The sequence below is a fragment of the Rutidosis leptorrhynchoides genome, chromosome 1 (genome assembly GCF_046630445.1).
Source record: "Rutidosis leptorrhynchoides isolate AG116_Rl617_1_P2 chromosome 1, CSIRO_AGI_Rlap_v1, whole genome shotgun sequence".
NCBI lineage: Eukaryota > Viridiplantae > Streptophyta > Magnoliopsida > Asterales > Asteraceae > Rutidosis > Rutidosis leptorrhynchoides.
In genome coordinates, this window is record NC_092333.1 from 455117507 (window position 1) to 455130704 (window position 13198).

Consider the following 13198-nt stretch of genomic DNA (forward strand, 5'->3'; position numbering starts at 1 on the left):
TCACGAACCATTGTGTGGAAATAAATATGTAAATATATATAAATGAAAGTATATATAATAAATGGAAATAATAAAATATAATTTAATTTATATATGTAAAACAAAATACAAAATAATTACATTGTAATTTAAAGTGAGTCTATATATATAGATATGATTTCTAGGAATAATTATAATAAAATGTATATTGAAATATATATATATATATATATATATATATATATATATATATATATATATATATATATATATATATATATATATATATATATATATATATATATATATATATATATATATATATATAGTGTTAAAATATTAAATTATATATTATACAATTAATAAATCTAACAAATTGTAATATTAATATATATAATGTAATTACAAGTTGATTTTAGTTGTCATATTATTATATATATTATTATTTAATATCAGTACTATTAAAATTATAAAATGTTATGATATAAAAAAATTGATACATTTGATTTGTTATAATATTATAACTAATAATATTATTAGTACCATTAATAATAAAAATATTTTTTTTCATTTTTTTTAAATCAAAGTTAGACATATTATTAATACCAATAAATGATATATAATTATAAAAATTAGTATATATAAATTAATATAGTATTATTATAATTAGTAATATTATTATTAATAATGATATGGTTATAAATGTTATAGTAATTGTTATCATTATCATTAGTAAAGATATTATTATATTTACTATTATATTAGTAATAATTATATTAAGAATATTATCATTATAGTTATATTTATTAATAATATTAATTTTAATCTATAAAAAAAATTACGTAAATATAATGGATATACATATATAGAGATAGATATATACAGGTATATATAATATATATATATATATATATATATATATATATATATATATATATATATATATATATATATATATATATATATATATATATATATATATATATATATATATATATATATATATATATATATATATATATATATACGCAGTTATATATAGTTATATATTTCAGTATTTATTTTATTATTAGTCTAATTATAATTATTAATTATTAATTATTAATAATATATATATATGAATATCATACGTACTAATTAAGGACCCAATTTCGTTTACAATCACTTTCGTTCTGTGTAATTTGTCGACTTCAAATCACGAACCCTTCCAAAATCTGTTGAACGTCGATATCTGCTTTAGTTATTTTTTTTGTTTCCTTCTTCTTCTTTATTGTATCTGTCGAACAAATTTCTTTTATATAAAACAGATAATTAAATCCTGCTATTGGGAAAACGTTCACCTTTACACTCTCATTTATCAATCTCAAAAACCCTTTAGAGCCTGTATGTAATCGAATTTAAAACAGAAGAAAAAGAAGAACCAAGAAACCTCTGTTCTTGATAGAATTCATCAAAACTTCGAATTAGAATCTAATTTCAAAATCTACAAATGCAAAGTTGTTTCAAATCCTTCACTTAAACTCTCTATAAAGTTTCAAAGCCCATATTTTAGGTAGTTTTATTTATTTATTTATTTATTATTATTATTATTATTATTATTATTATTATTATTATATTATTATTATTATTATTATTATTATTATTATTATTATTATTATTATTATTATTATTATTATTATTATTATTATTGTTATTGTTCTATTATTATTATTACTTACTAGGATTATTGTATCGCAAATAATTATCATTAATATTGTTAATATTAGTATCATTATTAATATTATTAGTATTAACATTATTATTATTAGTAACATTATTATTGTATTATTATTATTACTACCATTATTAATTATTATTAATATTGTTACAATTATTAGTATTATAATTATTATTATTATTACTAATATAAGTACCATGATAAAGATTATCATTTATTCATGATTATTACGATTATAGTTACAAACCTGATTATTTGTATTATTATTGTTATAAAAATAATAAAATTCATTATTAGTTTCATTAAAATTTATACTTGTATCATCTTATAATTAATAGTAATATTATTATTATTATTACTAGCATTATAATTAATATTAGTATTATAATTATAATTATAAGTATCATAATCATTATTATTATTATTATTATTATTATTATTATTATTATTATTATTATTATTATTATTATCAGTATAAGTATTATTATTTATATTATAATGAGTATTATTATTAAGTAATTACTAAAATCACTACCATAACTATAATTAACAGTAAAATTAATATTTTTATGATATTATTATTATTATCATTAATATCATTATTATCACTAATAGAATCATTAATATTATTATCCTTGTTAATATATTAGGTATTATCATTATTATCATTTTTATCATTACTAATAGTAATTAGTATTATTATAATTTTAATAAACAAATGATATATATAAAAATATGTATATATGTAATACATATAACATAATAAAATTTATATTTCTATATATAAAATGAATAAATGAAACATATAAATTAATAATATAAAAAGGAAATAACTAATAAATTTATATATATAAATTTGTTCGATTACAATTATGTGTATTAATAAATATACAAATGATACAGGTTCGTGAATCCAAGGCCAACCCTGCATTGTTCAGTTGTTCAATGTTATCATATGTATTTTTACTACAAAATACAGTATTGTGAGTTTCATTTGCTCCCCTTTTAAATGCTTTTGTAATATATATTTTTGGGACTGAGAATACATGCGCTGTTTTTATAAATGCTTTACGAAATAGACACAGGTGATCGAAACTACATTCTATGGTTGGATTATCGAACTGAATATGCCCCTTTTTAGCTTGGTAGCCTAAGAATTGTGTTTATTATAATTGCCACCAATTGACGCGAATCCTAAAGATAGATCTATGGGCACTAACAAGCCCCAGTCAGAGAATTTGAACTGCTTTAGTACTTCGATTTATCATGTCCGATGTGAGTCCTGGAATGATGGGGGTATTCTATATGCATCTTGTTAAGGTCGGTTACCAGGTGTTCAATCCATATGAATGAATTTTAATTCGCGAGTTACGCATGTCAATATATGAAATCTTGTGGTCTATTAAAATGATGAAAATGAATGATTATGATAAACTAATGAACTCACCAACCTTTTGGTTGACACTTGAAAGCATGTTTATTTTCAGGTATTAAAGAAATCTTCCGCTGTGCATTTGCTCATTTTAAAGATATTACTTGGAGTTATTCATGGCATATTTCAAAAAGATGTTGCATCAGAGTCGTCGAGTTCATTAAGAATATTATTAAGTCATTTATAGTTGGATATATTATGAAATGGTATGCATGCCGTCAACTTTCAATGTAAAGAAAGTTTGTCTTTTAAAAACGAATGCAATGTTTGTAAAATGTATCATATAGAGGTCAAATACCTCGCAATGAAATCAACTATTGTGAATCGTTTATAATCGATATGAACGGGGCATTACAGTTGGTATCAGAGCGGTCGTCTTAGCGAACCAGGTCTTGCATTAGTGTGTCTAACTGATAGTTGTTTAGATGCATTAGTGGGTCTGGACTTCGACCATGTTTGCATGTCAAAAGTTTTGCTTATCATTTAGTGTCGAAAATTATTTGCTTATCATCTTTAAAGTCTAAGACACGTCTTACTGCCTCTATTGCATAGACAGTGTATAGATAAATTCATATCTTAGCGTATCTGTTATTGTTACCTTTGCCTGACAGCTTCCTTAGATTCCTCCGTATCTTATGGGATTTTAGTATTATATATGCATATGTAAATTATGTATTGCAGGGTACTAATCTATATCCTATAATCTAATTCTTATCGAAAATCCTTTATATGATCGTACAAGATAAATCCCTCAACCAGTTCTAATTCCTTGGATTCCGACAGCTATTTCGATATGGAGTTTCACTCAAGCTCTGAAAGCAGTGTCACTAGAATGAATCAACCAACCAGCCATCCTCAATTAATTTGATGGGTTCGTAGTCTATTAAATCACTGGAGACAAGAAGAAGGGATCAACCCGCACATTTCCCTCTTGGCGAAGAACCTGAAGCATTTACCGGCGAACCTGTTCGTAATACCATTTTCTCTCTCATTTCCAGAGTATCCCGTCACGATTATATACTATTTCAGATTCTGGATCTTGTTCATCCGCTCGTTCCGACAGACAATCATCCCAGAACAATAAAAGAAGTCAACGAACTTCGCACTCGAGTAATCAATTTGGAGAATATAGTGCAAAATTTACCAGCTTCAGCAACATCACCGGCACCAACAGTACCATCAGTAACAGCACCAGTACCATCAACAATCCATGCCTCAACATCTCATTCTATACCTCGAAGTATAATCATCGTTCTACGTATCGTTCTACATCAATTATCTTCGTTCTTCATGTCGATTATGTATTCTCTAATGTTATAGTAATTATGTATTCTAGTTTTGACGGTAAACCAAATGAGTTTAATACTATATTAACTCATTAAATCTATGATTACATCTGAAGAAAATATATATGTATATATATTTTCATAAAAATTGTAATTAAAAATTCTTTCGTGCAAACTGTTAATGGTGAAAATATTTTAACGGGTAGGTAATACCCGAGGAATATTTAGATTTCACATAATAAGTACACTGTACATTCTTTCAAATCTAATTCAACAGTCATTTACTATCCTATTTACAACCACTGATATACGAATCCATTCACCACGAAATAACCAGTTTCATTCAATTTCATATTTGGATTTTGACCTATCAGAATCCAACAAGTAGCATAATGAAGAAACCATTTGACAAAATAAAATTTGTTAGAAACAAACAAATTAACTATGAAAAATTTTGTTAAGAATCCACACTAACAAAATCCTAGCTAACTGTTCCTAGCTAACTGTTAATTTCTTATTACATTTTAATTATCGCAATTTATTTTATCGCAATTTAATTCTCGCAATTTTATTTATTGTCATTTAATTTCTGTTATTTATTTTACGCACTTTATTTATCGTCATTTAATTTCTGTATTTATTTTACGCACTTTAAATATCGGGACACGTATACAAAGTTTTGACATATCATATCGACGCATCTATATATATTATTTGGAATAACCATGACACTCTATATGCAGTAATGTTTGAGTTAGCTATACAGGGTTGAGGTTGATTCTACAATAATATATATACTTTGAGTTGTGATCGAGTCTGAGACATGTATACAATGGGTCACGATACGTATTAATTAATTCGAATATTATATATTAAACTATATATGAACTATTGAATTACTAATTGTGGACTGCTAACTGTGGACTGCCAATATTGGGCAATTAAAATGAATTAAAATGAATTAAAATATTTATTATAACATATGAAACTAAACAATTCTTCAAGTTTGCCACTTGATTTCATCTTAAACCTCATTTGTATCTTGACGATTACAATCTGCGTTCAAACCTTTCATGATTCTTGAAAACACCTCAATCGAGAGGATGAACCAATCGCACTTCATCAACGGAACAAAATATTGATGCATATAGTTATGCACATGAAAAACTCTTGGAACCTGAGTAAACATTTAACACGTATCTGTGCTAGCTCCTTTGGCGTTGTTATTACTAAAAATAACTTGGCAATTCCTTTCTAAATTAGCCAATTTTGTCACAGCTTTAGCAAATCAACTTCAACTTTCATTCGGATTAGCCTTATTATAACCTTAATATATAAGTTTGCCTTTCGTCATCGTTACCGGGGAACCGTTTACATTCCACCACATTAACAGTAAACTTACCAACAACTGTGTTGATCTTTGATTTTCAGAAAAATCATTATATTCATTGCAACCCCATCATATACTCATTCGCACCTTTTAACGAGAATTTCCATACCAATTACTGAGAATCAGCAATCAGTATTTTGAAATCTCGCAGCTTGTTTACATCAACAGCTATATGTATACATATAACATTTATCTCTTAGAACTATGATCTTCCATTCTGAAATTCTGAAAAGCACCCAGTCTACGAATCAATACTCCAAAGTTTGAAAAAGCGGAATGAAGCCACAGAAACGGTAGATAACCATAAATGACCTTAACCGTCGAAAGTATGATGATAAAGAATGGAGTGTTGGAAACGCTCAATAGAAAATTTACTACCAAAAAGCGGATTATGCGAAATTATGAAGGAGGCTGTGGACAAATCACAAGGACTAAACTTGTACATAAAGAATCATGATGATTCTGTTTCTGATGAAATCTTTAGCGAATACCTTGCTCCTTAATCGCTCTAAATCATCGTGAATGAATTTCTTCATCACAATTTAATTTCAAAAATTCTAAGATATTATCGTATCCTCTATTATAAATATCCTCGATATTTCAGAAGATAATTTCATAACTATTCTTATCCGAAATCATTTATCTTCTCGCGTTATCAGTGTTACATCAGAAAGGAAACTGCTTTTGTTTCTAAATTCTGAAAAATTCGAATCAAAATATGAATGTTTTTGAAGTAGTGTTGGGAACTGATGCATGAGTTAGTATAATATAATGACACTTGATCAACGTGATTATATTACAGTAAGTCATGCTGAGTTTCTAATGGAACGTGATGATTCACAGATCATAACGTCATCATGTGCCATGTTACATAACTCTTTCATTCTGCTTAACTTCTGAACATATCAAGAAAATATATTCTTGATAGTTCTATTCTCAGTGATTCTGGTAATTTGACAAATCAAATTGTGCTATTACGTTCATTCTTGTTTAGAACATTAAGTTCATTCTAAACTCCATACTTACGAATTCTGGACCATTGCTTGCTTTACTAAAGGTCGAGAAGAGAGTAAAAAGGCAAAGAGCTCCAAAATATAAGAGAAAATATAAAGCCCAATAACAACACGGAGGTTACAAACCGTTGATATTAATATGAATAGCAATATAAAGACACGGTAGAATTAAGAATAGTATCACCCCAAGGTAATAGTAGAAGTAAACAGATTTTTCTGGTGAAAGATTGAAAAGAAGGACGACAGAAATGATAATTAGAAAAATATCAAGGATTAGAACGGAATTAAGCATTTTCACAATCTTTTGGATGTATGAACTAAGAAAGAAAGTATAGGAATGGTGAAAATAATGGAACGAAAAAAGTTTAATTTATAATGGGAATATCAGGCAGAGTAATCAAGGCAGATCACCGTATTTAATTATAGAGATCTTAATTTCCTTATTCGCCGAAGAATCAAATCTTTTAGATTTCGAAGATTTTCTTTAAATCCCTTGAATTCTGAAAATCTACCGTGACTACATCAAAAGTTAAATTTCTATCTCTATCTTTTGTGACAGCTTCACTCATACGCTTCACATAATCAAATCGTCTTATCTATAGTAATCAAAAATGATAAAACTCTATTTATCGACTCATATGCGTCATGAAAAAATATTTATTGTTAGCAATGACGACCTCTTTCAAATTTCGGGGACGAAATTTCTTTAATGGGTAGGTACTGTGATGACCCGAAAATTTCCGACCAAATTTAAATTTAAATCTTATATGATTTCGACAAGATAAGCAAAGTCTGTAATGTTGAGTTACAAAAATTTTGAAACTATTTCATGATACCATTTGACCTTTGACTATTTCCCGACAATTCACGAATCATTATGTGGAAATAAATATGTAAATATATATAAATGAAAGTATATATAATAAATGCAAATAATAAAATATAATTCAATTTATATATGTAAAACAAAATATAAAATAATGACATTGTAATTTAAAGTGAGTCTATATATATATAGATATGATTTCTAGGAATCATTATAATATATATATATATATATATATATATATATATATATATATATATATATATATATTATATATATATATATATATATATATATATATATATATATATATATATATATATATATATATGATTTCTAGGAATCATTATAATATATATATATATATATATATATATATATATATATATATATAGTGTTAAAATATTAAATTATATATTATACAATTAATAAATCTAACAAATTGTAATATTAATATATATATAATGTAATTACAAGTTGATTTTAGTTGTCATATTATTATATACATTATTATTTAATATCAGTACTATTAAAATTATAAAATGTTATGATATAAAAAAATTGATACATTTGATTTGTTATAATATTATAACTAATAATATTATTAGTACCATTAATAATAAAAATATTTTTTTTCATTTTTTTAAATCAAAGTTAGACATATTATTAATACCAATAAATGATATATAAATATAAAAATTAGTATATAAAAATTAATATAGTATTATTATAATTAGTAATATTATTATTAATAATGATATGGTTATAAATGTTATAGTAATTGTTATCATTATCATTAGTAAAGATATTATTATATTTACTATTATATTAGTAATAATTATATTAAGAATATTATCATTATAGTTATATTTAATAATAATATTAATTATAATCTATAAAAAAACGTAAATATAATGGATATACATATATAGAGATAGATATATACAGGTATATATAATATATATATATATACGCAGTTATATATAGTTATATGTTTCAGGATTTATTTTATTATTAGTATAATTATAATTTTTAATTTTTAATTATTAATAATATATATATGAATATCATACGTACCAATTAAGGACCCAATTTCGTTTACAATCACTTTCGTTCGGTGTAATTTTTCGACTTCAAATCACGAACCCTTCCAAAATCTGTTGAACGTCGATATCTGCTTTAGTTATTTTATTTTATTTTGTTGTTTCCCTCTTCTGCTTTATTGTATCTGTCGAACAAATTTCTTTTATATAAAACAGATAATTAAATCCTGCTATTGGGAAAACGTTCACCTTTACACTCTCATTTATCAATCTCAAAAACCCTTTAGGGCCTGTATGTAATCGAATTTAAAACAGAAGAAAAAGAAGAACCAAGAAACCTCTGTTCTTGATCGAATTCATCAAAACTTTGAATTACAATCTAATTTCAAAATCTACAAATGAAAATTTGTTTCAAATCCTTCACTTAAACTCTCTATAAAGTTTCAAAGCCCAGATTTTAGTATCGAGTAAGAATTTTGCGAGTCAAAGTTGTGAAGTCAAAAGTCAAAATAAGTGTTCATCACGAAATTCGTTTTTGTTTTAAGGTCTCTGTTGAAATTAAGGATTCAGAAAGTTTACATGTATGATTTGAAACTTAATTCATGTTATACTCTTGGGCTAAAAACAACTAGAATCGAAAATCAAAATTTAAGTTATTTATTTTTTTTTCGCAGAACAGACTAAGTTTGTTTGAATTTCTTTCCGATTGGTTTTGATTTTTAATTTAAAAATCCAAAATGAAATGTTTCTGTTTTTAATTACACTATGTAATTTATCTCATGTTTGTTTGGGAACCCCTAGTCGACGAGTGAAGAAGAAGAAGATATAGGGACACAGATAGATACAGAATATATAAATTAACTAGGATTTATAAATCAGAAAGAAAAAGTGGTTCAAGTGGTTTTGGGTGGTGTTGTCTGATCGAGAGGTCACATAGTCGAGCCTGGTCACTGCCATATTTTTTTGTTGGAAAATCTATTTAAGGTAGTTTTTTTTATCATTATTAACATCATCATCATCATCATCATCATTATTATCATCATTATTATTATTATTATTATTATTATTATTATTATTATTATTATTATTATTATTATTATTATTATTATTATTATTATTATTATTATTATTATTATTATTATTATTATTATTATTATTATTATTGTTCTGTTATTATTATTACTTACTAGGATTATTGTATCGCAAATAGTTATCATTAATATTGTTAATATTAGTATCATTATTAATATTATTAGTATTAACATTATTATTAGTAACATTATTATTGTATTATTATTATTATTATTATTATTATTATTATTATTACCATTATTAATTATTGTTAATATTGTTACAATTATTAGTATTATAATTATTATTATTACTAATATAAGTACCATGATAAAGATTATCATTTATTCATGATTATTACGATTATAGATACAAACCAGATTTTTTGTATTATTATTGTTATAAAAATAATAAAATTCATTATTAGTTTCATTAAAATTTATACTTGTATCATCTTATAATTAATAGAAATATTATTATTATTATTATTATTATTATTATTATTATTATTATTATTATTATTATTATTATTATTATTATTATTATTATTACTAGCATTATAATTAATATTAGTATTATAATTATCATTATAAGTATCATAATCATTATTATTATTATTATTATTATCAGTATAAGTATTATTATTTATTTTATAATGAGTATTATTATTAAGTAATTACTAAAATCACTACCATAACTATAATTAACAGTAAAATTAATATTTTTACGATATTATTATTATTATCATTAATATCATTATTATCACTAATAGAATCATTAACATTATTATCCTTGTTAAAATATTAGGTATTATCATTATTATCATTTTTATCACTACTAATAGTAATTAGTATTATTATAATTTTAATAAACAAATGATATATATAAAAATATGTATATATGTAATACATATAACATAATAAAATTTATATTTCTATATATAAAATGAATAAATGAAACATATAAAATTTTAATATAAAAAGGAAATAACTAATAAATTTATATATATAAATTTGTTTGATTACAATTATGTGTATTAATAAATATGCAAATGATATAGGTTCGTGAATCCAAGGCCAACCCTGCATTGTTCAGTTGTTCAATGTCGTCATATGTATTTTTACTACAAAATACAGTATTGTGAGTTTCATTTGTTCCCTTTTTAAATGCTTTTGCAATATATATTTTTGGGACTGAGAATACATGCGCTGTTTTTATAAATGCTTTACGAAATAGACACAAGTGATCAAAACTACATTCTATGGTTAGATTATCAAACCGAATATGCCCTTTTTTAGCTTGGTAGCCTAAGAATTGGTGTTTATTATAATTGCCACCAATTGACGAGAATCCTAAAGATAGATCTATGGGCACTAACAAGCCCCAGTCAGAGAATTTGAACTGCTTTAGTACTTCGATTTATCATGTCCGATGTGAGTCCCGGAATGATGGGGATATTCTATATGCATCTTGTTAAGGTTGGTTACCAGGTGTTCAATCCATATGAATGAATTTTAATTAGTGAGTTATGCGTGTCAATATATGAAATCTTGTGGTCTATTAAAATGATGAAAATGAATGATTATGATAAACTAATGAACTCACCAACCTTTTGGTTAACACTTAAAAGCATGTTTATTCTCAGGTATTAAAGAAATCTTCCGCTGTGCATTTGCTCATTTTAAAGATATTACTTGGAGTTATTCATGGCATATTTCAAAAAGACATTGCATTCGAGTCGTTGAGTTCATCAAGAATATTATTAAGTCATTTATAGTTGGATATATTATGAAATGGTATGCATGCCATCAACTTTCGATGTAAAGAAAGTTTGTCTTTTAAAAACGAATGCAATGTTTGTAAAATGTATCATATAGAGGTCAAATACCTCGCAATGAAATCAACTATTGTGAATCGTTTATAATCGATATGAACGGGGCATTACAAATAGTTTCCTCTGGAGGTAGTTGAAAAATAAAAGTGATTGATACAATAATCAAGAAAATATCAAGGATTAGAATTGGATTAAGCATTTTCAAAATCTTTTGAAAGTATGAACTAAGAAAGAAGGTATTGGAATAATGAAAATAATGAAACGGGAGAGATTAATTTATAGTAAAAATAGCCGACAGAACAATCGAGGCAGATTACCGTGTTTAATTATAGAGATCCTAATTTCCTTAATCCCGAAGAATCAGATCTTATAGATTTCTAAGATTTTCTTTTAAATCACTTGAATTCCGGAATTCAATCTTGACTACGTCAAAAGTTATGGCAAATCTATATTCCTTCATTTCACTCTTTTGTGATAGCTTCACCCGTACTCTTCGCGAAATCAAATCATTTTATCTACATTATTCATTAATGATAAAATCTATTTATCAACTCATATTCGTCAGGAAAACATTCTTATTGTTAGCCATGACCACTTCACTCAAATTTCAGGACGAAATTTCTTTAACGGGTAGGTATTGTGACTACCCGGAAATTTCTGACCAAATTTAAACTTAATCTTCATATGTTTCCGACACGATAAGCAAAGTCTATAATGTTGAGTCTCGAAAATTTTGGAACTATGTTTATGTATTCAATTGACCTTCAACTGTTTTCGACGATTCACGAACAACTAATTGTAAATAGATTCATATATATTTAAAAATATAAATATATATATTAATTTGAAATATAAATTGAAATATTATATTTAGTTATTAGAATTAATTTTGTAAAATAAAATAATATAAGATATAATAAAATGTATTATTAAAAGGAATCTATATATAGATATAAAAGATTTTTGAATATATACATTAATTGTAATACTCGGTTGACAATTCGTTAGTATTCATATAGATCTAATATGAATTTATGAAAATTTAAAATGAAAGTTGGATCGTAAATCGATTACGAAGATTTTAGGATTGATAAAAATATTTTTTATCATTTTAGTTTAAGTTTTAGTACTCCGTACATATTATTTGGAACAGAAAATAATTAAGTAACAATCATTTTGATCAGATTCCAAACAGTTAATGAATGAAATAATTAAATGAATTTAATATAAAAATTTGGAATTTTTAACTTATAGATATTAACTATTTAGCAAAAGAGCACGAAACCCGGTCTAGGAAATTATGTCGACAGGCTACTCCTCTGTTTATTCACATGATGTGTTACTGTTTTTCAATCACACATTCAGCATCCTATTTATTATTATATTTATTATTTTATTATAACCTACACTTAATATCTAAATGCATACAACAAAATTGGTTTCCAGTCAATTTCTACTTTTAATAAATTTTGTCTTCCTGTTACCCGTGATTGAATTTATGTTTTCTTTCACATCTATTCCAATCTCAATTCTCTTTTATATACATAAACATAGACATGTACAACCATCTATCTATCTTTCTTTCTTCCTTATATTTTTCTGCTTTT